Source organism: Labrus bergylta, chromosome 23 (assembly GCF_963930695.1).
Source record: "Labrus bergylta chromosome 23, fLabBer1.1, whole genome shotgun sequence".
Classification (NCBI taxonomy): Eukaryota; Metazoa; Chordata; class Actinopteri; order Labriformes; family Labridae; genus Labrus; species Labrus bergylta.
Window position 1 is genome coordinate 16,755,044 of NC_089217.1, and position 26,174 is coordinate 16,781,217.

Consider the following 26,174-nt stretch of genomic DNA (forward strand, 5'->3'; position numbering starts at 1 on the left):
ATAGGCCTCTCCAGGGAGGAAAAAAAGGTGCTAACCTTGAAAAGCATCTCAACCAGGAACACACCAGAGAAGACGTAGAGGGACACATTGAGGATCAATCGCTCCTAAAGGTCAGCGTTAAAAAAAATCTGTTTTGTCCCCATGGGGAAATTCCTCTTTACATGTCAGTCTGTGGTGTCGCTGTAATAGCCTCACAATTCATAACTATGAGGATGCCGTGTGGAAGAGGACATGCTAGATAAGCATTACCATGAAAGGGTGTGACATGAAAACTCTTCAGAGATTGACTGTATGCCTATAGGTTTACTCTCCACTTGGGCACAGGTAATTGTAGGTTATATATCCAGTCGGTGTGTCTCACCGTGCTTTAAGGGTCTATTCCAGGCCTATCCATAGCAATGGTGACACAGCTTAGAACAGGGGTGCCCAACCTTTTTTGAACCAAGATCTACTTTTAAAGTTACCAGTCTGCCGAGATCTACCAGTCCACATAGTGAGCCATAGCCTTTACCGACAGCCTACAAACGCATTTAATACTCACACAACAAACAGAAAATAATATCAGATATAATAAATGAGAGTTCTGTAAAAAATAATGCAATATCGACATACTTTTTTTTAAACTCTTATTTTAGGGTAGGCTACAATTTAATATCAAGTTTGTATTTATATCACATATGTTTTCCCCTTAATTTAGTTTACAACAAACAACTTTAATCTGTGTGGAGATGTTCACAGACTACAGCAGGCTGCTGTGAGATGATTTTGCTTTTGTTAAATTAGCTGCAGACACGGTGAGAGTGAACGGAGTAAAGTCCAACCGACTGTTTGACCGGGTCACGTGTGTTCCCGCCTTGGTCAGTACGGATCACGGATCAACTGTGTGCTGTAGCACTAAAAGTAAAAAGTAAAAAGGTTCACGTGGTGGCTGGCGCTCCAGTGCGTGTGTGTGTGTGTGTGTGTGTGTGCGTGCGTGTGCGTGTATGTGTGCGTTTGCGCTGTTTGTTGGTGTGTCTCAGCGTGCCCCGCGATGCTCACAGTCATGAGCATCGCGGCTTCATCAAATGCGCAGCTTCATCAAATGCGCTTAATACTCGTAGCATAGTTTCTATATATGACTTTTTGGGAAAACATTTACCCCCCCCCGGTTTTACCTGCACGTCATTGCGCATGCCTGCACTCTCTCTCTTGCGCGCTCTCTCTCTCTCTCTATCTCCGCCGCTCGCTCTCTCATGCACGCAGCAATTTCATGAATAAATGAAAAATTAAATACACACAGGTCGGAAGTATTCTTGGGCTCCCCACACAGGTATCGTGTGTGGGAAAAACTGCAATGAGATGAAATTGAAATCACTTTTCTATTTTACAATTGTATTTTATATTGACTAAACATCTCGATCGACTGAGAATCAGTCAGCGATCTACCTGTCGATCGACTGTTTGGGCACCCCTGGCTTAGAAGAATGAAGATCAGGATCACGTGGGATTTGGGAATTTACAAGAAGATTGTTTTGTTTTTTCAAGTAATCCTTATTAAATGTATTTCAAATTAAAATAGCTTCTGTACTCACTCTTTGTATGACTTAAATTTCTCCTTATTTTTTGTAAATTGTTTGAATTTGAGTTCATTTATTTCATGCGGACCATGAAATTTCACATGGTTGTGATGTTGATGTGCTGCACAGAGGGATTGTGGCTATTGCTAGTTTCCAACTCTTGTCCCTAATTAGGCCTTTAGGTAAACAGAGTATAAAATATACAACATTCGCTGCTAAAAAAAATAAAAGACAATAACAAATGTGCTGCTTTAAAGTTCTAACTGGAAACCACTTTTATATGATCCAGGATCCAGTTGATCCAGGATCAAAACCAAATCGATGGTAGCTTGAGCCTGTTGCTAAGAAACATCTGCAGCCCTGAAACCGGAGTTTTTAGAGAATAGTGAAAATCGTTCTTCACGTGGGTTTAGACATGCCTGTTCTTTGAAGAAAACACATAGAATGACCAGTCCTCATGCTCTTTGCACCAACAGAGGACTTTCTGGATCAAGGTTGGATATCTCTGCGGGGATGGATAGTTACACAAAAGTTCCCTCATTTATTCCAAAGTATGAAAAAGACAGCAACACTGAACATTATGAGTAAAGCAGCAACATATTTCTGAGAATAAGAGCAAAGTAAATAATGTGTATGATTGTCTGCTGCATTGTTCTGTGTATAGCTTTGTTAAGTCAAATCCAGGATTGACTCTCAGTTTAGCCCCAATCCTGACTTTAAAACGTAGCATTTTTTGGATCTTACATTGTCCTTTGTGAGAAAGTCTTCTCCAGGGGCAGGGGTAATCCCAGTGAGTTTACTGGGCCCAGAGCCAGAGCCGGAGCTTGTCGAGCCCTGGAGCAACAGTAAACAGAGTTTAATGTCGGACAGTGGCGTTGGCTGAGCAGATTCAGCACCTTGACAAACTTACACTTTCTTCATCGTAATCTGTCTGTGGGGAGTCATTCTCGGGGGATTCGCTGCTTGGATTGCACATTTCCTGGAAGCTCTGAACCACGATGCCCACAAGGACATTAAGCAGAACGTGCTTTCCCGTCATAATGAGTGCAACAAAGTAGAGTGTGGCCCATGTGGATGTAGTCGCCATGGCATTGTAGAGCACCAGATTCCAGTCCTCCTGTGTCAAAATCTGCATTGATAGAAGTGTTAGAGAAATACATTGAGGCACAATCGGCATGCTGAAAGAATACAATGAAGGAACCGACCTGAAACACGGTAACCATGGACCAGTAAAGGTCATCAAAGTTTTTCCTGTCGGTGATGATTTCTCCATGCTTTGTCATGAACTTAAATTTACCACCAAACAGGAGCATACCCAGTATACTGCAGAGAAACAAGGACTGTCAGAATCATTTAACCAGACACAGCTCATTATTGTTAATCGTTGATGTAGAACAGCATTTGGAGTTTACTGTCTTCAAACAGACTAACATGGAGGAGGGATTTGGGTTCGTTTTGGTGTGTACATGCCTAAACATGAAGATGAAAAACAGCAGAAGAATGCAGAGCCCTGCTGCCCTTTCAATCGTCTTCTTCAGCACTAGCAGCTGTCTCTTCAGGTAAGGCAGGAAGTGAAGGAGCCTGACAAACCGCAGCAGACGCAAAGACCGAAGAACTGATAGCTTGCCTTGAGCTTTACCAATGACCTCCCACAAACTGAAAAAAAGGGAAATACATTTGCCTGATAAGTCGTTTTGTCGTGCATTATACAACACCCCAAAAACATTTTTATTCTACATCAAACTGAAGAGGCTTAGGCTTCCCTTTATTAAGATGTATAACAAGCTGTGTGATAGGTTGAATCTGTAGCTCTTCTGTGCTAAAATGTCTCCCAGGGGAAGTAGTTAAAGTACTAATAACACACTGATAGTTCCCCACTACACGCCGGTGGCCCACACTCGTCCCATGACCAGAGTCTACAGTCCTCAAAGCGGGCAGCCCGGGTTCAAATCTGACCTTTGGCTCCTTTTCTGCATGTCATTCCCCACTCTCTCTCTCCCTGATTTCTGACTAAAACAATCTAAAGTGTAATTCATTTTTATTGACGTCATTATTGACTAAAGTGGAACATAGCGTTTTGAGTTTTCGCTGAATAAAATGACAACCCGATTTAGAACAGATTTTTGAGTAAGGGCTGAATTTCAGTCCAATCGCCCGGCGTCAGTCATACAGTGTACACTGAGTCACGCCCATCAATTATAACTCGATCAGCTGCTTCCGACTGATGGGAAGATTTTCTGGCATGTTTGATGTTTTGGTTGTACGATTGCACAAAATCACACAGTGAGAGCTGAACCACAAGCCTTTTCCCAAACATAGCCACTTTCATATCTGATTGTGCCTGCAGGAAAACTGACTCGCCCTGGCAACTACACCTTTTCTACTATCGCATAGTGCATGCCGGGCTTAAGACTTCTAAATCTAAAATAGCTGGATAACACAGGAGTAAAGAAAGTGTCAGTTTTTCACGAATCAAGTGTGAATGACATTGGTGTCTTTAATGGATAAAACCGCTCCCTCCCCGTGTTCCACATTATCACATTCAAAAGAATTGGATTCATGTTACCTGATGATGACAAGGGAAAAGTCAAAGACGTTGTTTCGATCCTTGAAGTACTCAAACTTGAGAGCCAGCAGCTTTATGATCATTTCCACAAGAAAAATGGTGGTGAAGATGATGTTACTGATGCCTAACATATGTGTTAACTTCTTAGGCTGTTGGAAAGTAAGGATAATATTAGTGCCTTCCTCGTCTTCCAAATATAAATGCAGTTTCTTTTATATGTGCTGTACATCTGAAATATGTCCTGAATCAAAGGCAAAGACTGAGGCATCCCTCGCTGCTATCATTCATCTTACCCATCTGACATTTATAGAAGCCCAGAATGGACAGATAGTAAGCACACTACAATAATGAACTCCTCACCTCCTCATGGTGCTCTATAGCCAAGGCGAGGATACTGAGCACCACAGCAAACATGATCAGTCGGTCGAACAGTATACTTGCAACAGTCCTCTTCAGGATTTTCAAGCAGGGTGTCCAGACCTCATCCTAAAAGTGAAGGCAGTCAGTGAAGTGACCCCTTATAAGTGATGCAAGAAGTGGTGTTACAGATGTTTCACTATGGTCTCACCAAGGTGTTTCTCTTTCTGTCGCTGCTATCAGGGCCCACCCTGTGGTTTCTATTGGTGAAAGGAAAAAGAATATAAATGAATATATAAAAATAAATAATTTTCAGGTTAAAACATGCTGTTATGTATCTCTGTGTCCATGTTTGTTAGCTTTAGAATGACACTTACAGGAAGTGGCTACCAACATTTTTTGGTTTAATTATGAGGCATTTATATACATATTTTCAAATAAATAATTTCATCACAAAAACATCAACATGTTTCATATGCTTCCTAATGGCATAATTATAATTTGGGACCAGTCTCTCAGACCAAAACAAAACTCCCTCAGCGGGGAGTATTTTTGACCGAGCAAAGTCTTTTCTTTGGTTCAGAAATGTTGGTTCTCCTGCAATTGTACTCCCCAACAATCCACTCCACTCCGCCATTATGCCCCTCACACAGTCTCCCTGATTAGGAGAAGTTGTCTCTCTTCCCCATGTGGTGGCAGGGCTAACGGTTGGACAGGGAGGGGTTAGTGTAAAAATGTATGAAACATGTTTGATCCTCTGAGTGACACATAAAGGAGCTGAAGAAAGTGTCATCTCGTCAGTGTGAACAAACCCAGAGGAGGTTTGATTTAACTCTCTTTTTAGAAAGTCATTACTTAACAGTATATTCAGGTTGGATATATATGATATAAGTTGTTACTTATACCTATACAGTAACTGACCTGTTGATTTTGGAGAAGGTCCTCTCCACCAAACACTTCAACTCTTCAAATATCTGTGTTATGGTAACAGTGCCAGCGTGTGGCTCTTCGGTCTTCCTCTCCATGTTCTCAGAGAACTTGGTGGCGATGACGACTGCGCACACATTCATCATAATGAAAGAGCCCATCTGGTTGGGTAACAGAAGCATGTTTGCATGTAAGTGATTCTTCCCTCAATTTGCTGGGATTTGACTTTGACAGAGATTTGACAACAACATGGTTAAATGCTGAGGCCGTCAACTGAAGGGTCAAATATGACAAGCGACCACTTACAATGGTGACAAATATGAAGAACAGACAATTCCAGAAGGAGTGGGCATCCATTACAAAAAACATGATCTCTGCCCATCCTTCCAGTGTAACAACCTGGAAACAAGGAGCGACAGAAGAATAACATTAAAACATAATTACATACCTTATATTCCTAACCCCCTATTTTCATCTTTATTGTCACAAACAGAACATCGACTTTATTAACTGACACACATATTAAGCCCTCCTTACCTGGAATATGGCTATCCAGGAGAAGCAAATGTTGTCAAAACTGATGGCTCCCATGTACGGGTTGTCCACCCCGGGCCGACAGACGTTGTAGTACTGGTTCCAGTTGACACAGTTGCCTGCATTTACTGCTGAACGATGGAGGGGAGCAGCCAAGGAGCAGGTCTCTCCGTCCTCTTTGTAAGCTGGGATATCACTACAGCGCTGCATCCCGCCTTTGTTGTCAGGCGAACAGATGAAGGGGTACATTTCACCAAGCTTGGAGAGGTAGTATGGACTCAGGGATACATTGTACTCTCTAAATTGAAAAATAAAGATAATAGCTCAAAAACAGTTTACATAAAGCTGGTAAGTAATCACAGGTCACATCAAGAGGCAACATCAATCATATCATTGAAGTAATAATTAGCCAGTTAATAATTTGATTGACAGAATGTGAACTGGTGACAATAATGATCAATGAATTGTTACATGTATAGTTCATGTACAAACACCAGACATTTTCTTGTTGAAGCTTCAATGTAAATATTTGCTGTATTTCTATTTCATATTATTGTTAATATTCTGGACTGTTATTAAATACATGGAGGCCTTTTTTTTTTAGCCGATTCTAGCTCTGAAAGTATTCAAAATGTAAACACTTGAAGAAAACAAAGAAAGATATCCTTACGTAGGAATGTCCTCTCCCAGGAAGCAGCGGTTTCGCAACTGCCCGCCCCAAAGCTGGACTCCCACAACTGCAAAGATGTGGATGACCAGCATATTGAGGAAGAGAACATTTCCCAGCATTGGCAGGGTGTCCACGAGTACTGCCACCAAAATTTTCATACCTGCAAAAAATGAAAGAAAAAAAAAAAAGAAGACAACAATGGATGTTTTGAGAAAAAAAAACATGCTGATGATTGGATGTTTAGGATGAATACCATCAGGGCCCTGTGTGAATAATTTGGGGGCCATTGAGGAGTACTAAGTAGTTTTTCAGATGTTCAAATATTGACTTACTCTGTATCCTACCAAACAGTCGCATCGGCCTGAGAGCTTGAAATAATTACCATTGATAGCCGTAGTGGGCCAGAACAAAATCCATCACTCTGAAGGGACAGTTACATATACAAAAAATAAATGTGCACACATTCTTATGATGATTATGAACACACGAGAGGCTGATGGCTCAAAAATATATATTTTGCAATGCCTTATCTTAAATATGGCAACAACAAAAAAACAATCAAGCAATCAAACAATGGAGCAAAATAGCATCCATATTGCTTTGTTTCTCCAATTTAAAGCTAGGAGCACTTCTGCATTTGTGTTTGAATTGTTGTCGATAATGTATTTAACCCTGGAGTAACAAAGACATTTCACATGATATCTAGAGTTAACTACAGATGAATGAGAAAATAGAGATATTTGTGAGCAAGGGACAGAAGCGTTGGATACTTACTCTCCACAATTGATGAAGCAATCAAACTTGTTCCAATTGCTGCACAGATAGCCAGGGATCCCTATGGCCACCATCTTGATGACCATTTCCAACAAGAACAGTGCAAATATAACCACCTCAAAAACCTGGTCATACACATAGAAAAAGAGAACACTTGTAGATACAGCAACAACAACCATGCTTGTGCTCACATACGTTCACAGGGTAAAGGTTTGCTTTTCTACAACTTCACTTTATTTCTAACTTTTACTGATAAATTAAAATAATAATTGAAAGGTCATCAAATACATTCTACTGCCGGTTCCCCCTAGAGGTCACACTTACCTTCAGGTAGATGTTGTGTTCTTCATGCGGTTTGTACATGCACAGAGTCACACAGGTGAGCAGGACCATCAGAATGGACATATAATCCATCCATGTGCAGGTACAGGTTAAGTCCAAAACAGACAGAGTAGATCACATTTATAACTTCATGTAACTTTTGGAAAACAGAGAATGAAAGATTTAATGCAGTACGCACCTAATGGGACTTATACAGCTTAAATTGTACGATGTTTGCATAGTCTCCAGGCTCCTCTTCAAACTCTATCAGACAATCACATGAACTCAGATGGATACATACAGCGTGATATCAAGTCAAACATATTATTCTGTATTATTCTTCCTGATATTCAGTGTCTCCGGTTGTTGGGCAAGTTTAGACCTTCAGTGGAAGGAAAGGATATGGGCTGTTGGTCATCGCCAGACACCAACTTTGAGGTTTGGTGCTTTGTTTCAAGCACAGGAAAACAACAGAAGCCATATGTGGGTAGGGCAAGTTCTCCTCCTGTTGCTGTATGCTGTGGGCCACTCCACGCTCCTTCACCTCCTTTCTTCTCATTGCATCAGTCATGATGAAACTTTAGCAGCTTGATCCTCTTTTTGTGTGATTTAATCAATCACACTGATAGCATTGTGCTAGTTCTATCTGTGGACATGTTAGACATGAATGAAGGAAAAAGGTCAGATTGAGATATAGATAGGGTTAGTAATATAGTAAGTAACAATAGGATAACAAATATATATATTTCAAGTAGGCCTACATCCTTTAGCTTAAAGGTGTGCACTATTATTCTATCCTTCTGGTACATTATGTATGTTTCTATCAGCCTGTTTTATGCGCAATTTCTGTGCATACATTCTAAATAAAGATTTAATTGTATCATTGAATTTTCAGTGCTGAAATGTTCGCAGCAGCTGTGAAGGAGAGAAAAGCAGGACATGCACTGCTATCAGCTTTGACGTGACGTTTTGGGATGCAGAACTCAAATTTGTCAGTGGAAATAGTATTATTTATTTTATTTATTCAGATATCTCAGTTATAACAGAAGTAATTTATAGCTAAGCATTTCTGTTTATAAGCGTTATAAGCGACATTTTAACATAGGCTAGCGCAACCTAGGAGCTGCAGGAACAAATTTTAGATGTTGTGGTAAACTGACATCTGACCGGAAACGAACTAAATATTCACACAACAGGCCAAGTGATGAAAACACACATTAATGCACTCTGACGAATTTCTGAAAATAAACTTATTTTTTATGTTTCATTACCCCGAGTTGACTGAGAAAATTAAAATATATTTTAAATTATTTTTTGAATGAATAGGTTAAAAATACATAGTTGCACCGAGACTACAGAAAATGTAATGCGGTTTGACAGCGTATCCATAGCAACAGACGCTGCTAGACGACGTGACAAGACTTAATGCTAACAAAACTATGAGCTCGCTTTGCCTTTATGTTAGCATCACAATTAGCATGAACTGCCTTCTGGCTGAAACAAAAGAAAAACAATAAGACAAAAAATAAACAAACAGTTTAGCTAAGTGCTGCTTGAAACACGACCTCACTAAAGCTTCTGAATGTGGGTTAATAGTTGTCCATTAACATCTGGTTCGTTTGTTTCTATTCAAATCAACTGTGCTTTATTGACATGAGTTTCATAGATATTGTCAAGAATATATACAAATATAATACAATATACAACCTAATTGGAAAGTGGACCATTGTCAAACATCCGTCCTTTTCGTATTAAATTCCCTTTAACATTTTTTTTTTCACTTCAGTGTTTTAGTAAATTATGTCACCAGAAGAGATGTTGCAAGATATCCATCCAAAGACTGACGTTTAACCGAACATATTTTATGATAATAAAAATTATATAAAAACTATTACAATATTGAAAATTTATGAAACAACATCAATGCTTAATAACGAAAGACAACTGGAGTAAAGCACTTACCGGCGAAAAAACATGTTGCAGGTATCTTGCCTTCAATTGGTTTTTGCCTGTTAGACTAAATGAACTTCCATAAAGACGCACACTGTATACATTCAATCATAGTTTGTTTAAGTTTAGAAATAAACAGTGATTTAGAAATAGGCCTTAAATGCTTGAAAATCAACAGCAGTCTCTGTACACATTCTGAAACTTATTTTGGAAAACATGGAAACCTGCCAAGTCAAATAATAATAATGTTATAATAGGCTATGAATAATGAATGTAAATATGCATAATATAGGCTTATTGTATTAAGTGCTATGTACACTGCTTTGGCAATCACACCACTGATTTGTTCGTGCCAATGAAGCAAAGTTGAACTTTAACTTCAATAAGATTTTTTTTTTTAAACCATATCAATCACATTTTTACACTTTTGATATCTTGATCAGTTAATATTTGGGGCTGAAGAGAAGGGATATGTCATAGATATTTTTGCATTAACTGTGGGAAACTTTGCATAAGCTTTTTGCTTTATTTTAGAAAATATATGAACTCATGATGTCTGACTCTGAAACACTAACACTTGAATAGGTCAGACAGAAACCCCTTCATCTGAATTTAAACAATGTTCAACATTTTGACTATTGACAAACCCCTTTTCTTTGCCCTACAAATATTTTATTTTGGTACTGGTCATAGTTGATGTTTATGAGAACCTAGAAAAGGCTTAGTGGGGATACTGTGTTAACAATAGCTTTAATCACATTGATAACGTTACTCCTGTAACATCACTGATTTGCAGACTATGCAGTTATTTCTTGAAGCAACTGAATTTTAAGCAAGGACAATACTTTTTTAATAAAAACAAAAACAATCCAATGACCATGATCTACTCACCTTTTTGTGGTCCTTTCCCATTTTTTTTTATGGTCTCTTCTATAGTAAAATTATCCTATACAGCCTAACCCCCCCTAACCATTTAAAAGGGGACAACCTCAATCCAAAACTAAAATATAGTTTAGACATTGGTGTAAAGTTGCATTATATGTGTTACATTTTTACTTCTATGAAATGTCTCAGAAACTTGTCAGCTAATGTAACATTTATAATGGTATCGTATTATGAATAGAGGATCTTTCATTTGAACCAATCTTTGTAGTAAAGAGGATATTTCCAGTTTAAAATGTTTGAGATTCAGATTGTAGAAGCCAATATCACCAGATCAATTAGAATCTTGAATATTTGTTTTGAACTTCATTGTTTTTTAAATAGTTAGGTAATAATATTTGTTGAGGGATTTTGTGTATGTATGGCTGTGTGCATACTTTCAGAATCACTTCAGTTGTCTCCGGTGCATGCTTTGTAGTGTGAGCAGGGTTTTCCCAAATGGCCTTTGGAATACTGATTTCAACTCATAACTGTAGTCAATGTTGCATTCAGTGAAATGCACAACTGTTTTTTTTATTCTGGTTCCAAACAATGCAATCCTAAAGATGTGTGTCAGTCAGCAGGTATCCATCCCCAGAATGAAATGTGAAAACCTCAGGTAGCACAAATAAATTTACCAAGCAACTCTTTGGAGTTAGAAAATAATTTGATAAAAATATGTATTGTATGACATGAATTTAGGGCTGTATTTCCAGTGTAACTGTTTTACAGTCTATTATAACTTTAAAAAAAAAAGACTAAACTTAATTGACATTGGTTAAATTGTACTCTGAGGAGGTAGTGTAACGAGCAGCATGGGATCAAGAGGGAAACAGCTGCAGCTAGTGTCTTTCAATGTCCCTTAAAAAATGAAAAATACATTTTCCCAGTTCAAATTCAGCATTCCTGTGTTAAATGTTCATTAATCTGCCAGTATCTGCCAAATATAAACTCACCTTAAACACTTATTCCTTCACACACAAGGCAACTCAGATTACCCCTTTGGTAGTTAGAAAAATAATAGTATTCAAAAGTTTCTCCATTGATGACCCGTATAGAGAGGAAGAGACTGATGGGGATGTCAGGGAGTTATGGTTCTAAATTAGAGGGGACACTTTGCACAAATATTTAAACAATCACTGGATTTAAATAACCTGACCTATCGCAAGAATACATCAGTAATTCTTGGAACAATTCCTCTTTTCATATTGGTATCCAAACATGACTTGCATTACTTATAACCTAATGAAGAAGGTGAAACCCTGAACAGCAACCAACTATTTTTTATTTCAGTCTGATTGCGGGTTTAGGAATTTTAGAAAGGGATCCATTGCTATGGCTGTCAGTAACATTAAAGGATGTTTCAGAAAGCATCAGGTTTTTGCAAAAGGATGGAAATTAACAACTCCTACATTAGTAAATGGGGGAACCATGCATTTTGACAACCAATCATGACACAGTGACTTTCCAATAGCTTGGGCTGGTCCAGGGACCTCTCGCACCCAAAGCGAGAATCATACCCCTGGACCAACGAGCCACACAATTTCTCTTTCAAGAGAAAATTTGACAAATTTTCCTGAAGCCCAGGCAGGAGCCATGTTTATGAAGTGCAAACACAAATTGTTCCAGCAGGGGTCGCCTTTAGGTTAAGGTGAAAGTCTATATAGGTAGGAACTATCACTGGGGTATCAGGTGTTGCTAGACGGGGAGCAATTACACTTTTTTGACCGCTGTACGCCACACTATGAGGTAATAGGAGTGATTGTAAATGGACATGTATGGATTATTGTTTGAACAGCTCACGTGACAGTGATCAGTACAACGATGAAATGAGAAATAAATATTCCTAAACAAAGAAGATATTGGACTGTCTTATTTTGAATTCGTACGCTCAGGAGCGAAGCCGGCAAGCGCGTCAATTAATAGGCTAGATTAGCCCGTCTATGTAGCCCCTCAGTGGCTTTAAGTTTTAGACTTAGCCGCTATAGCCCATGAATACATTCTGAAGTCGAGGGACCATCTCAAAACGTATCCTGGCACATCTGCAAAGTGGAAGGGATCCATTGCTATGGCTGAAAGTAACATTCAAGGATGTTTCAGAAAGCATGAAGTTTTTGCAGAAGGATTGAAATTCACAACTCCTACATCAGTAAATGGGGGAATCATGCATTTTGATTACCAAGTGAGACCAGAGTGACTTTCCAATAGCTCGGGCTCGTCTGGGATTTGAAACCAGGACCTCTCGCACCCGAAGTGAGAATCATACCCTTAGACCAACGAGCCACAAAGGACCACTTTCAAAAGGAAATTTGACCAATTTCCAAGAAGCAAAAAAAACTGCATTCTAAAGCCTAGGGATCATATCAAATATACTCCTTACATAACTACAAAATGTGAGGGATCTATTGCTGTGGCTGTCATTAAGATCCAAGGCTATTTCAGAAAGCATCAGGTTTTTGCAGAAGAAGGATGGAAATTCACGACTCCTACATCCGTAAATGGGGGAATCATGCTTTTTGATACCCAATCATGACACTGAAACTTTCCAATAGCTTGGGCTTGTCCGGGAGTTGTGAAATTCCAAGAAGCAAAAAAAAATGCATTCTAAAGCCTACGGAACCATATTAAATAGATTCCTTGCACAACTACCAAGGTGAAAGGGATGTATTGCTATGGCTGTCATTTAGATCCAAAGGTCTTCCAGAAAGAATCTGGTTTTTGCAGAAGACAGATGGAAATTCACAGCTCCTACATCAGTAAATGGGGGAAACACACATTTCGATACCCAATCATAACACTGCAACTTTCCAACAGCTCGGGCTCGTCTGGGATTTGAACCTGGGACCTCTTGCACCCAAAGTGAGAATCATACCCCTAGACCAACAAGCCACAAAATAACAGTTTCAATAGGAAATTTTCGTGAAGCCCATGAATGCATTCTGAAGTCGAGGGACTATGTCAAAATGTATCCTTGCACTTCTGCAAAGTGGAAGGGATGTATTTCTATGGCTGTCAGTTAGGTCCAAAGCTCTTTCAGAAAGCATCTGGTTTTTGCAGAAGACAGATGGAAATTCACAGCTCCTACATCAGTAAATAGGGAAACTCACATTTTGATACCCAATCATGACACTGCAACTTTCCAATATCTCGGGCTCGTCCGGGATTTGAACCCGGGACCTCTCGCACCCGAAGCGAGAATCATACCCCTAGACCAACGAGCCACAAAATGTCACTTACAAAAGGAAATTTGACAAATTTTCGTGAAGCCCATAAATGCATTCTGAAGTCGAGGGACTATCTTAAAACGTATCCTTGCACTTCTGCAAAGTGGAAGGGATGTATTTCTATGGCTGTCATTAAGATCCAAAGCTCTTTCAGAAAGCATCTGGTTTTTGCAGAAGATAGATGGAAATTCACAGCTCCTACATCAGTAAATGGGGGAAATTTTCGTGAAGCCCATGAATGCATTCTGAAGTCGAGGGACTATCTCAAAACTTATCCTTGCACATCTGCAAAGTGGACCTGCTAAACAATCTACATTGCAATGGCTGAAAGTAACATTCATGGATGTTTCAGAACGCATCAAGTTTTTGCAGAAGGAGGATGGAAATTCACAACTCCTACATCAGTAAATGGGGGAACCATGCATTTTGATACCCAATCATGACACTGCAACTTTCCAACAACCCGGGACCTCTCGCACCCTAAGCGAGAATCATACCCCTGGACCAACAAGCCACAAAATAACAGTTTCAATAGGAAATTTTCGTGAAGCCCATGAATGCATTCTGAAGTCGAGGGACTATCTCAAAATGTATCCTTGCACTTCTGCAAAGTGGAAGGGATGTATTTCTATGGGTGTCAGTTAGGTCCAAAGCTCTTTCAGAAAGCTTCTGGTTTTTGCAGAAGACAGATGGAAATTCACAGCTCCTACATCAGTAAATGGGGGAAATACACATTTTGATACCCAATAGTGACACTGCAACTTTCCAACAGCTCGAGCTCGTCCGGGATTTGAACCCTGGACCTCTCGCACCCTAAGCGAGAATCATACCCCTAGACCAACGAGCCACAAAATGTCACATACAAAAGGAAATTTGACAAATTTTCATGAAGCCCATCAATGCATTCTGAAGTCGAGGGACTATCTCAAAATGTGTCCTTGCACTTCTGCAAAGTGGACGGGATCCAATGCTATGGCTGAAAGTAACATTCAAGGATGTTTCAGAAAGCATCTGGTTTTTGCAGAAGACAGATGGAAATTCACAGCTCCTACATCAGTAAATGTGGGAAACACACATTTTGATACCCAATCATGACACTGCAACTTTCCAACAGCTCGGGCTCGTCTGGGATTTGAACCCTGGACTTCTCGCACCCGAAGCGAGAATCATTCCCCTAGACCAACGAGCCACAAAATGTCACTTACAAAAGGAAATTTGACAAATTTTCGTGAAGCCCATCAATGCATTCTGAAGTCGAGGGACTATCTCAAAACTTATCCTTGCACTTCTGCAAAGTGGAAGGGATCCAATGCTATGGCTGAAAGTAACATTCAAGGATGTTTCAGAACGCATCAAGTTTTTGCAGAAGGATTGAAATCCACAACTCCTACATCAGTAAATGGGGGAACCATGCATTTTGATACCCAATCATGACACTGCAACTTTCCAATAGCTCGGGCTCGTCTGGGAGTTGTGAATTTCCAAGAAGCTAAAAAAATGCATTCTAAAGCCTACGGAACCATATTAAATAGATTCCTTGCACAACTACCAAGGTGAAAGGGATGTATTGCTATGGCTGCCATTAAGATCCAAAGCACTTTCAGAAAGCATCAGGATTTTGAAGAAGATAGATGGAAATTCACAACTCCTAGATCAGTAAATGGGGGAACTACGCATTTTGATACCCAATCATGACACTGCAACTTTCCAATAGCTCGGGCTCGTCCGGGACCTCTTGCACCCTAAGCGAGAATCATACCCCTATACCAACGAGCCACAAAATGTCACTTACAAAAGGAAATTTGACAAATTTTCGTGAAGCCCATGAATGCATTCTGAAGTCGAGGGACTATCTTAAAACGTATCCTTGCACTTCTGCAAAGTGGAAGGGATCCAATGCTATGGCTGAAAGTACCATTCAAGGATGTTTCAGAAAGCATCTGGTTTTTGCAGAAGACAGATGGAAATTCCTAGCTCCTACATCAGTAAATGGGGGAAACACACATTTTGATACCCAATCATGACACTGCAACTTTCCAACAGCTTGGGCTCGTCCGGGATTTGAACCCGGGACCTCTTGCACCCAAAGTGAGAATCATACCCCTAGACCAACAAGCCACAAAATAAATGTTTCAATAGGAAATTTTCGTGAAGCCCATGAATGCATTCTGAAGTCGAGGGACTATCTCAAAACGTATCCTTGCACTTCTGCAAAGTGGAAGGGATGTATTTCTATGGCTGTCAGTTAGGTCCAAAGCTCTTTCAGAAAGCATCTGGTTTATGCAGAAGACAGATGGAAATTCACAGCTCCTACATCAGTAAATGGGGGAAACACACATTATGATACCCAATCATGACACTGCAACTTTCCAATAGCTCGGGCTCTTCCGGGATTTGAACCCCGGACCTCTCGCACCTGAAGCGAGAACCATACCCCTAGACCAACGAGCCACAAAATGTCACTTACAAAAGGAAATTTGACAAATTTTCGTGAAGCCCATGAATGCATTCTGAAGTCGAGGGACTATCTTAAAACGTATCCTTGCACTTCTGCAAAGTGGAAGGGATGTATTTCTATGGCTGTCATTAAGATCCAAAGCTCTTTCAGAAAGCATCTGGTTTTTGCAGAAGATAGATGGAAATTCACAGCTCCTACATCAGTAAATGGGGGAAATTTTCGTGAAGCCCATGAATGCATTCTGAAGTCGAGGGACTATCTCAAAACTTATCCTTGCACATCTGCAAAGTGGACCTGCTAAACAATCTACATTGCAATGGCTGAAAGTAACATTCATGGATGTTTCAGAACGCATCAAGTTTTTGCAGAAGGAGGATGGAAATTCACAACTCCTACATCAGTAAATGGGGGAACCATGCATTTTGATACCCAATCATGACACTGCAACTTTCCAACAACCCGGGACCTCTCGCACCCTAAGCGAGAATCATACCCCTGGACCAACAAGCCACAAAATAACAGTTTCAATAGGAAATTTTCGTGAAGCCCATGAATGCATTCTGAAGTCGAGGGACTATCTCAAAATGTATCCTTGCACTTCTGCAAAGTGGAAGGGATGTATTTCTATGGGTGTCAGTTAGGTCCAAAGCTCTTTCAGAAAGCATCTGGTTTTTGCAGAAGACAGATGGAAATTCACAGCTCCTACATCAGTAAATGGGGGAAATACACATTTTGATACCCAATAGTGACACTGCAACTTTCCAACAGCTCGGGCTCGTCCGGGATTTGAACCCTGGACCTCTCGCACCCTAAGCGAGAATCATTCCCCTAGACCAACGAGCCACAAAATGTCACATACAAAAGGAAATTTGACAAATTTTCATGAAGCCCATCAATGCATTCTGAAGTTGAGGGACTATCTCAAAATGTATCCTTGCACTTCTGCAAAGTGGACGGGATCCAATGCTATGGCTGAAAGTAACATTCAAGGATGTTTCAGAAAGCATCTGGTTTTTGCAGAAGACAGATGGAAATTCCCAGCTCCTACATCAGTAAATGGGGGAAACACACATTTTGAGACCCAATCATGACACTGCAACTTTCCAACAGCTTGGGCTCGTCCGGGATTTGAACCCAGGACCGCTTGCACCCAAAGTGAGAATCATACCCCTAGACCAACAAGCCACAAAATAAATGTTTCAATAGGAAATTTTCGTAAAGCCCATGAATGCATTCTGAAGTCGAGGGACTATCTCAAAACGTATCCTTGCACTTCTGCAAAGTGGAAGGGATGTATTTCTATGGCTGTCAGTTGGGTCCAAAGCTCTTTCAGAAAGCATCTGGTTTATGCAGAAGACAGATGGAAATTCACAGCTCCTACATCAGTAAATGGGGGAAACACACAATATGATACCCAATCATGACACTGCAACTTTCCAATAGCTCGGGCTCGTCCGGGATTTGAACCCGGGACCTCTCGCACCCGAAGCGAGAATCATACCCCTAGACCAACGAGCCACAAAATGTCACTTACAAAAGGAAATTTGACAAATTTTCGTGAAGCCCATGAATGCATTCTGAAGTCGAGGGACTATCTTAAAACGTATCCTTGCACTTCTGCAAAGTGGAAGGGATGTATTTCTATGGCTGTCATTAAGATCCAAAGCTCTTTCAGAAAGCATCTGGTTTTTGCAGAAGATAGATGGAAATTCACAGCTCCTACATCAGTAAATGGGGGAAATTTTCGTGAAGCCCATGAATGCATTCTGAAGTCGAGGGACTATCTCAAAACTTATCCTTGCACATCTGCAAAGTGGACCTGCTAAACAATCTACATTGCAATGGCTGAAAGTAACATTCATGGATGTTTCAGAACGCATCAAGTTTTTGCAGAAGGAGGATGGAAATTCACAACTCCTACATCAGTAAATGGGGGAACCATGCATTTTGATACCCAATCATGACACTGCAACTTTCCAACAACCCGGGACCTCTCGCACCCTAAGCGAGAATCATACCCCTGGACCAACAAGCCACAAAATAACAGTTTCAATAGGAAATTTTCGTGAAGCCCATGAATGCAATCTGAAGTCGAGGGACTATCTCAAAATGTATCCTTGCACTTCTGCAAAGTGGAAGGGATGTATTTCTATGGGTGTCAGTTAGGTCCAAAGCTCTTTCAGAAAGCATCTGGTTTTTGCAGAAGACAGATGGAAATTCACAGCTCCTACATCAGTAAATGGGGGAAATACACATTTTGATACCCAATAGTGACACTGCAACTTTCCAACAGCTCGGGCTCGTCCGGGATTTGAACCCGGGACCTCTCGCACCCTAAGCGAGAATCATACCCCTAGACCAACGAGCCACAAAATGTCACATACAAAAGGAAATTTGACAAATTTTCATGAAGCCCATCAATGCATTCTGAAGTCGAGGGACTATCTCAAAATGTATCCTTGCACTTCTGCAAAGTGGACGGGATCCAATGCTATGGCTGAAAGTAACATTCAAGGATGTTTCAGAAAGCATCTGGTTTTTGCAGAAGACAGATGGAAATTCACAGCTCCTACATCAGTAAATGTGGGAAACACACATTTTGATACCCAATCATGACACTGCAACTTTCCAACAGCTCGGGCTCGTCTGGGATTTGAACCCTGGACTTCTCGCACCCGAAGCGAGAATCATTCCCCTAGACCAACGAGCCACAAAATGTCACTTACAAAAGGAAATTTGACAAATTTTCGTGAAGCCCATCAATGCATTCTGAAGTCGAGGGACTATCTCAAAACTTATCCTTGCACTTCTGCAAAGTGGAAGGGATCCAATGCTATGGCTGAAAGTAACATTCAAGGATGTTTCAGAACGCATCAAGTTTTTGCAGAAGGATTGAAATCCACAACTCCTACATCAGTAAATGGGGGAACCATGCATTTTGATACCCAATCATGACACTGCAACTTTCCAATAGCTCGGGCTCGTCTGGGAGTTGTGAATTTCCAAGAAGCTAAAAAAATGCATTCTAAAGCCTACGGAACCATATTAAATAGATTCCTTGCACAACTACCAAGGTGAAAGGGATGTATTGCTATGGCTGCCATTAAGATCCAAAGCACTTTCAGAAAGCATCAGGATTTTGAAGAAGATAGATGGAAATTCACAACTCCTAGATCAGTAAATGGGGGAACTACGCATTTTGATACCCAACCATGTCACTGCAACTTTCCAATAGCTCGGGCTCGTCCGGGACCTCTTGCACCCTAAGCGAGAATCATACCCCTAGACCAACGAGCCACAAAATGTCACTTACAAAAGGAAATTTGACAAATTTTCATGAAGCCCATGAATGCATTCTGAAGTCGAGGGACTATCTTAAAACGTATCCTTGCACTTCTGCAAAGTGGAAGGGATGTATTTCTATGGCTATCATTAAGATCCAAAGCTCTTTCAGAAAGCATCTGGTTTTTGCAGAAGATAGATGGAAATTCACAACTCCTACATCAGTAAATGGGGGAACCATGCATTTTGATACCCAATCATGACACTGCAACTTTCCAAGAGACTGGGCTCGTCCGGGATTTGAACCCGGGACCTCTCGCACCCAAAGCGAGAATCATACCCCTAGACCAACGAGCCACAAAATGTCACTTACAAAAGGAAATTTGACAAATTTTCGTGAAGCCCATGAATGCATTCTGAAGTCGAGGGACTATCTTAAAACGTATCCTTGCACTTCTGCAAAGTGGAAGGGATCCAATGCTATGGCTGAAAGTAACATTCAAGGATGTTTCAGAAAGCATCAAGTTTTTGCAGGAGGGTGGAAATTCACAACTCCTACATCAGTAAATGGGGGAACCATGCATTTTGATACCCAATCATGACACTGCAACTTTCCAAGAGACTGGGCTCGTCCGGGATTTGAACCCGGGACCTCTCGCACCCAAAGCGAGAATCATACCCCTAGACCAACGAGCCACAAAATGTCACTTACAAAAGGAAATTTGACAAATTTTCGTGAAGCCCATGAATGCATTCTGAAGTCGAGGGACTATCTTAAAACGTATCCTTGCACTTCTGCAAAGTGGAAGGGATGTATTTCTATGGCTGTCATTAAGATCCAAAGCTCTTTCAGAAAGCATCTGGTTTTTGCAGAAGATAGATGGAAATTCACAACTCCTACATCAGTAAATGGGGGAAATTTTCGTGAAGCCCATGAATGCATTCTGAAGTCGAGGGACTATCTCAAAACTTATCCTTGCACATCTGCAAAGTGGACCTGCTAAACAATCTACATTGCAATGGCTGAAAGTAACATTCAATGATGTTTCAGAACGCATCAAGTTTTTGCAGAAGGAGGATGGAAATTCACAACTCCTACATCAGTAAATGGGGGAACCATGCATTTTGATACCCAATTATGACACTGCAACTTTCCAACAACCCGGGACCTCTCGCACCCTAAGCGAGAATCATACCCCTGGACCAACAAGCCACAAAATAACAGTTTCAATAGGAAATTTTCGTGAAGCCCATGAATGCATTCTGAAGTCGAGGGACTATCTCAAAATGTATCCTTGCACTTCTGCAAAGTGGAAGGGATGTATTTCTATGGGTGTCAGTTAGGTCCAAAGCTCTTTCAGAAAGCATCTGGTTTTTGCAGAAGACAGATGGAAATTCACAGCTCCTACATCAGTAAATGGGGGAAACACACATTTTGATACCCAATCATGACACTGCAACTTTCCAACAGCTCGGGCTCGTCCGGGATTTGAACCCGGGACCTCTCGCATCCTAAGTGAGAATCATACCCTAGACCAACAAGCCACAAAATGTCACTTACAAAAGGAAATTTGACAAATTTTCGTGAAGCCCATCAATGCATTCTGAAGTCGAGGGACTATCTCAAAACTTATCCTTGCACTTCTGCAAAGTGGAAGGGATCCAATGCTATGGCTGAAAGTAACATTCAAGGATGTTTCAGAAAGCATCTGGTTTTTGCAGAAGACAGATGGAAATTCACAGCTCCTACATCAGTAAATGGGGGAAACACACATTTTGATACCCAATCATGACACTGCAACTTTCCAACAGCTTGGGCTCGTCCGGGATTTGAACCCGGGACCTCTCGCACCCGAAGCGAGAATCATACCCCTAGACCAACGAGCCACAAAATGTCACTTACAAAAGGAAATTTGACAAATTTTCATGAAGCCCATCAATGCATTCTGAAGTTGAGGGACTATCTCAAAACTTATCCTTGCACATCTGCAAAGTGGAAAGGATCCATTGCTATGGCTGAAAATAACATTCAAGGATGTTTCAGAACGCATCAAGTTTTTGCAGAAAGAGGATGGAAATTCACAACTCCTACATCAGTAAATGGGGGAATCATGCATTTTGATACCCAATCATGACACTGCAACTTTCCAACAGCTCGGGCTCGTCCGGGATTTGAACCCGGGACCTCTCGCACCCTAAGCGAGAATCATACCCCTAGACCAACGAGCCACAAAATGTCACTTACAAAAGGAAATTTGACAAATTTTCATGAAGCCCATCAATGCATTCTGAAGTCGAGGGACTATCTCAAAATGTATCCTTGCAATTCTGCAAAGTGGACGGGATCCAATGCTATGGCTGAAAGTAACATTCAAGGATGTTTCAGAAAGCATCTGGTTTTTGCAGAAGACAGATGGAAATTCACCGCTCCTACATCAGTAAATGGGAGAAACACACATTTTGATACCCAATCATGACACTGCAACTTTCCAACAGCTCGGGCTCGTCTGGGATTTGAACCCTGGACTTCCCGCACCCGAAGCGAGAATCATTCCCCTAGACCAACGAGCCACAAAATGTGACTTACAAAAGGAACTTTGACAAATTTTCGTGAAGCCCATCAATGCATTCTGAAGTCGAGGGACTATCTCAAAACTTATCCTTGCACTTCTGCAAAGTGGAAGGGATCCAATGCTATGGCTGAAAGTAACATTCAAGGATGTTTCAGAACGCATCAAGTTTTTGCAGAAGGATTGAAATCCACAACTCCTACATCAGTAAATGGGGGAACCATGCATTTTGATACCCAATCATGACACTGCAACTTTCCAATAGCTCGGGCTCGTCTGGGAGTTGTGAATTTCCAAGAAGCTAAAAAAATGCATTCTAAAGCCTACGGAACCATATTAAATAGATTCCTTGCACAACTACCAAGGTGAAAGGGATGTATTGCTATGGCTGCCATTAAGATCCAAAGCACTTTCAGAAAGCATCAGGATTTTGAAGAAGATAGATGGAAATTCACAACTCCTAGATCAGTAAATGGGGGAACTACGCATTTTGATACCCAACCATGTCACTGCAACTTTCCAATAGCTCGGGCTCGTCCGGGACGTCTTGCACCCTAAGCGAGAATCATACCCCTAGACCAACGAGCCACAAAATGTCACTTACAAAAGGAAATTTGACAAATTTTCATGGAGCCCATCAATGCATTCTGAAGTTGAGGGACTATCTCAGAACTCATCCTTGCACATCTGCAAAGTGGAAAGGACCCATTGCTATGGCTGAAAGTAACATTCAAGGATGTTTCAGAAAGCATCTGGTTTTTGCAGAAGACAGATGGAAATTCACAGCTCCTACATCAGTAAATGGGGGAAACACACATTTTGATACCCAATCATGACACTGCAACTTTCCAACAGCTCGGGCTTGTCCGTGATTTGAACCCAGGACCTCTCGCACCCAAAGCGAGAATCATACCCCTAGACCAACAAGCCACAAAATGTAACTTACAAAAGGAAATTTGACAAATTTTCGTGAAGCCCATCAATGCATTCTGAAGTCGAGGGACTATCTCAAAACGTATCCTTGCACTTCTGCAAAGTGGAAGGGATCCAATGCTATGGCTGAAAGTAACATTCAAGGATGTTTCAGAACGCATCAAGTTTTTGCAGAAGGATTGAAATCCACAACTCCTACATCAGTAAATGGGGGAACCATTCATTTCGATACCCAATCATGACACTGCAACTTTCCAATAGCTCGGGCTCGTCTGGGAGTTGTGAATTTCCAAGAAGCTAAAAAAATGCATTCTAAAGCCTACGGAACCATATTAAATAGATTCCTTGCACAACTACCAAGGTGAAAGGGATGTATTGCTATGGCTGCCATTAAGATCCAAAGCACTTTCAGAAAGCATCAGGATTTTGAAGAAGATAGATGGAAATTCACAACTCCTAGATCAGTAAATGGGGGAACTACGCATTTTGATACCCAACCATGTCACTGCAACTTTCCAATAGCTCGGGCTCGTCCGGGACCTCTCGCACCCTAAGCGAGAATCATACCCCTAGACCAACGAGCCACAAAATGTCACTTACAAAAGGAAATTTGACAAATTTTCGTGAAGCCCATGAATGCATTCTGAAGTCGAGGGACTATCTCAAAACGTATCCTTGCACTTCTGCAAAGTGGAAGGGATCCAATGCTATGGCTGAAAGTAACATTCAAGGATGTTTCAGAAAGCATCAAGTTTTTGCAGGAGGGTGGAAATTCACAACTCCTACATCAGTAAATGGGGGAACCATGCATTTTGATACCCAATCATGACACTGCAACTTTCCAATAGCTCGGGCTCGTCCGGGATTTGAACCCGGGACCTCTCGCACCCTAAGCGAGAATCATACCCCTAGACCAACGAGCCACAAAATGTCACTTACAAAAGGAAATTTGACAAATTTTCATGAAGCCCATCAATGCATTCTGAAGTTGAGGGACTATCTCAGAACTCATCCTTGCATATCTGCAAAGTGGAAAGGACCCATTGCTATGGCTGAAAGTAACATTCAAGGATGTTTCAGAAAGCATCTGGTTTTTGCAGAAGACAGATGGAAATTCACAGCTCCTACATCAGTAAATGGGGGAAACACACATTTTGATACCCAATCATGACACTGCAACTTTCCAACAGCTCGGGCTTGTCCGGGATTTGAACCCGGGACCTCTCGCACCCAAAGCGAGAATCATACTCCTAGACCAACAAGCCACAAAATGTAACTTACAAAAGGAAATTTGACAAATTTTCGTGAAGCCCATCAATGCATTCTGAAGTCGAGGGACTATCTCAAAACGTATCCTTGCACTTCTGCAAAGTGGAAGGGATCCAATGCTATGGCTGAAAGTAACATTCAAGGATGTTTCAGAACGCATCAAGTTTTTGCAGAAGGATTGAAATCCACAACTCCTACATCAGTAAATGGGGGAACCATTCATTTCGATACCCAATCATGACACTGCAACTTTCCAATAGCTCGGGCTCGTCTGGGAGTTGTGAATTTCCAAGAAGCTAAAAAAATGCATTCTAAAGCCTACGGAACCATATTAAATAGATTCCTTGCACAACTACCAAGGTGAAAGGGATGTATTGCTATGGCTGCCATTAAGATCCAAAGCACTTTCAGAAAGCATCAGGATTTTGAAGAAGATAGATGGAAATTCACAACTCCTAGATCAGTAAATGGGGGAACTACGCATTTTGATACCCAACCATGTCACTGCAACTTTCCAATAGCTCGGGCTCGTCCGGGACCTCTCGCACCCTAAGCGAGAATCATACCCCTAGACCAACGAGCCACAAAATGTCACTTACAAAAGGAAATTTGACAAATTTTCGTGAAGCCCATGAATGCATTCTGAAGTCGAGGGACTATCTCAAAACGTATCCTTGCACTTCTGCAAAGTGGAAGGGATCCAATGCTATGGCTGAAAGTAACATTCAAGGATGTTTCAGAAAGCATCAAGTTTTTGCAGGAGGGTGGAAATTCACAACTCCTACATCAGTAAATGGGGGAACCATGCATTTTGATACCCAATCATGACACTGCAACTTTCCAATAGCTCGGGCTCGTCCGGGATTTGAACCCGGGACCTCTCGCACCCTAAGCGAGAATCATACCCCTAGACCAACGAGCCACAAAATGTCACTTACAAAAGGAAATTTGACAAATTTTCATGAAGCCCATCAATGCATTCTGAAGTTGAGGGACTATCTCAGAACTCATCCTTGCATATCTGCAAAGTGGAAAGGACCCATTGCTATGGCTGAAAGTAACATTCAAGGATGTTTCAGAAAGCATCTGGTTTTTGCAGAAGACAGATGGAAATTCACAGCTCCTACATCAGTAAATGGGGGAAACACACATTTTGATACCCAATCATGACACTGCAACTTTCCAACAGCTCGGGCTTGTCCGTGATTTGAACCCGGGACCTCTCGCACCCAAAGCGAGAATCATACCCCTAGACCAACAAGCCACAAAATGTAACTTACAAAAGGAAATTTGACAAATTTTCGTGAAGCCCATCAATGCATTCTGAAGTCGAGGGACTATCTCAAAACGTATCCTTGCACTTCTGCAAAGTGGAAGGGATCCAATGCTATGGCTGAAAGTAACATTCAAGGATGTTTCAGAACGCATCAAGTTTTTGCAGAAGGATTGAAATCCACAACTCCTACATCAGTAAATGGGGGAACCATTCATTTCGATACCCAATCATGACACTGCAACTTTCCAATAGCTCGGGCTCGTCTGGGAGTTGTGAATTTCCAAGAAGCTAAAAAAATGCATTCTAAAGCCTACGGAACCATATTAAATAGATTCCTTGCACAACTACCAAGGTGAAAGGGATGTATTGCTATGGCTGCCATTAAGATCCAAAGCACTTTCAGAAAGCATCAGGATTTTGAAGAAGATAGATGGAAATTCACAACTCCTAGATCAGTAAATGGGGGAACTACGCATTTTGATACCCAACCATGTCACTGCAACTTTCCAATAGCTCGGGCTCGTCCGGGACCTCTCGCACCCTAAGCGAGAATCATACCCCTAGACCAACGAGCCACAAAATGTCA

General features: G+C 41.1%; 1 protein-coding gene and 14 non-coding genes across 16 annotated transcripts in view; 1 reads left to right on the forward strand and 14 right to left on the reverse strand.

Annotated features, from left to right (window-relative positions):
• LOC109997284 (sushi domain-containing protein 3) overlaps window positions 1-26,174 on the forward strand; it is a 100,873-nt gene that overhangs the window by 42,048 nt on the left and 32,651 nt on the right. Inside the window, exon 3 of one of the 2 annotated variants that reach the window (XM_065951435.1) lies at window positions 5-110. The exons of the other annotated variant lie outside the window; for it this stretch is intronic. The gene's annotated coding sequence lies outside the window, so the exon portion shown is untranslated. The remainder of the gene's footprint in view (window positions 1-4; window positions 111-26,174) is intronic. 2 annotated transcript variants of the gene reach the window in all.
• trnap-cgg (transfer RNA proline (anticodon CGG)) lies at window positions 13,726-13,797 on the reverse strand. Its single transcript has one exon. It is a non-coding gene; the product is annotated as a tRNA-Pro (tRNA).
• Window positions 14,576-14,647, reverse strand: trnap-agg (transfer RNA proline (anticodon AGG)). The gene has a single exon. It is a non-coding gene; the product is annotated as a tRNA-Pro (tRNA).
• On the reverse strand, window positions 17,030-17,101 carry trnap-agg (transfer RNA proline (anticodon AGG)). The gene has a single exon. It is a non-coding gene; the product is annotated as a tRNA-Pro (tRNA).
• trnap-cgg (transfer RNA proline (anticodon CGG)) lies at window positions 17,705-17,776 on the reverse strand. Its single transcript has one exon. It is a non-coding gene; the product is annotated as a tRNA-Pro (tRNA).
• On the reverse strand, window positions 18,555-18,626 carry trnap-agg (transfer RNA proline (anticodon AGG)). The gene has a single exon. It is a non-coding gene; the product is annotated as a tRNA-Pro (tRNA).
• Window positions 19,826-19,897, reverse strand: trnap-ugg (transfer RNA proline (anticodon UGG)). The gene has a single exon. It is a non-coding gene; the product is annotated as a tRNA-Pro (tRNA).
• On the reverse strand, window positions 20,165-20,236 carry trnap-ugg (transfer RNA proline (anticodon UGG)). Its single transcript has one exon. It is a non-coding gene; the product is annotated as a tRNA-Pro (tRNA).
• trnap-cgg (transfer RNA proline (anticodon CGG)) lies at window positions 21,356-21,427 on the reverse strand. Its single transcript has one exon. It is a non-coding gene; the product is annotated as a tRNA-Pro (tRNA).
• Window positions 21,698-21,769, reverse strand: trnap-agg (transfer RNA proline (anticodon AGG)). Its single transcript has one exon. It is a non-coding gene; the product is annotated as a tRNA-Pro (tRNA).
• Window positions 22,969-23,040, reverse strand: trnap-ugg (transfer RNA proline (anticodon UGG)). The gene has a single exon. It is a non-coding gene; the product is annotated as a tRNA-Pro (tRNA).
• trnap-agg (transfer RNA proline (anticodon AGG)) lies at window positions 23,895-23,966 on the reverse strand. Its single transcript has one exon. It is a non-coding gene; the product is annotated as a tRNA-Pro (tRNA).
• trnap-ugg (transfer RNA proline (anticodon UGG)) lies at window positions 24,237-24,308 on the reverse strand. The gene has a single exon. It is a non-coding gene; the product is annotated as a tRNA-Pro (tRNA).
• Window positions 25,163-25,234, reverse strand: trnap-agg (transfer RNA proline (anticodon AGG)). The gene has a single exon. It is a non-coding gene; the product is annotated as a tRNA-Pro (tRNA).
• Window positions 25,505-25,576, reverse strand: trnap-ugg (transfer RNA proline (anticodon UGG)). The gene has a single exon. It is a non-coding gene; the product is annotated as a tRNA-Pro (tRNA).